General features: G+C 59.8%; 1 protein-coding gene across 1 annotated transcript in view; it reads right to left on the bottom strand.

The window, feature by feature from the left end:
* Nucleotides 1-1,732: 1,732 nt before the first annotated feature.
* Nucleotide 1,733, bottom strand: part of ZNF496 (zinc finger protein 496) — a 24,378-nt gene continuing 24,377 nt past the window's right edge. The window contains exon 9 of the mRNA XM_025860114.2: nucleotide 1,733. This exon is cut by the window's right edge and continues 822 nt beyond it. The gene's annotated coding sequence lies outside the window, so the exon portion shown is untranslated.

Raw genomic sequence — 1,733 nt, 5'->3', positions numbered from 1 at the left:
GTTCCTTCTCCCCTTTCAAGAGGCAAGCTATTTAGAAACAAAGAGCCCCAATAGTTTTGTTGAGGGTATGACCAAACGGTTTTATTGCATTTACTGTCCCTGGCTAGGTGGAGGCATCTACGCAGGTCCGGAGCTCGATGGCAGGACCTGGTAATGCTCACTGGGTTTGGGGGAGTGGCGTCTCGATGTGGCAGTGAAATGTCACCCGATAAGGGGAACGGGTGGCTGAGGGGCCCGGGCATACAACTATACAGGACACCCGGGCTGGAAACAGGAGCTTGGGTCTGAATCCGGCCAGTCTGTATGGATTCTCCCGTGACCTGGGAATGACAGCAGCCTTGCAGGACTGGCCGGTGTTGTGGGTTGAATGTGTCCAAGCCCACAACTTGTAGGTTTACGTCCTAACCCCGGTACGTCAGTGTGACTTTATTTGGAAATACAGCCGCGGCGGACGTCATTAGCAAAGACAGGAACAGATAGGAGTCGGAAGGGTAGGTCTTACATACGGTTGGTGTCCTGGGAGCGAGGGAAACGTGGAGACAGACACACACGCCACCATGTGAAGATGAAGCATGGATGGGGCGATGCTTCTACAAGTCATGGCGTATCAACTGCCCGCAACCACCCGCCAGGGCAGACACGGGACACACACGCTCCCTCTCAAGGACCCAACCCTGTGGGCCCCTCCGTGTCCGACTGTTGCCTCCAGATCTCAGAGGAGGCATCTAGGCCATCTCGTTTTTACAGCAAGCCTAGCGAACAAACGGGACCAGAGGCTGAGTCAATGCTCACAGAACGCCGTGTCCCCTGCCCACCTCACCCAGACAACGCTGGGGGCTGAGCTCCCCGTTCCCAGACCAGGTGGGATGGGATGGGGACCACACTCCACCCCCCCGTGACTACTTATGAGGGCCTCCCAGGTTCCAGACACATTTTGGGGAGGGCGTGCAATAGTGTAAAATGTGGGCTTTGCCTTCGATGACCTCACGTTCCCGAATAACCAGACACCATGACAAATAAAAGGGCGGGACCGTCTACCTGTGCAGGGAGCGGTTGCCCCCCCCCCCAGGCTCCCGATGACAGTGGATTGTTCCTATGGCCAGACGGTGATGGGGGGCCGACTTCTGAGGACCGGACACGCGGGGTGCCTGGCCCTGCCGCCCACATGCCCCAGGGGGACACCTGCCCACGGCCTTCCCCCCAGCCCACCCCCACCCCCGAAGCTTCTTGCTGTCAGGCACAAGTGCAGTTACTCCCGACCTCAGGATGGGGGAAGGGACGATGTGGAACAGGGCTCTATGGGCGTGTGTTTAGACTGGCTGACAAGGGACATGGCCCCGGGGGGTCACCACGGTGGGGAGCGGCCCAGTCCCTCCCTGCTTGGAAAGCAGTGCAGGGGGTTCACGAAGACCTGGAAAGATGGAAGAGTCAAAGCTGGTGGAGACAAGCCCTCCCTGCTTTTTGGCATAGCATAGACAGAACAAACGCTCAATCGGCCACTATCTCGTTTCTACCTGAGAGCAAAGGGCAGGAGGATTGTGACTCTGTCCTGGGGGAGGAGCATGGCGGGCGGGGGGTGGGACCAGTCAGTACCGAGGGTCTTGCCCTGCTCTGCGGGGAGGGAGGGATGCTACCCTGCCCGGGGAAGGGGGGGTGGCAGTGCGTCCTGCTCCGGGGGAGGCGGAACACGCGCCCTGCGCCGGGGGGATGTGCCCTGCCCGAGGAAGGGGGGG

The sequence above is a fragment of the Callorhinus ursinus genome, unplaced genomic scaffold (assembly GCF_003265705.2).
Source record: "Callorhinus ursinus isolate GAN/ISIS: 27379988/994484 unplaced genomic scaffold, GSC_fseal_2.0 scaffold123, whole genome shotgun sequence".
Lineage (NCBI taxonomy): Eukaryota > Metazoa > Chordata > Mammalia > Carnivora > Otariidae > Callorhinus > Callorhinus ursinus.
This window is presented reverse-complemented; position numbering and strand designations above follow the sequence as displayed.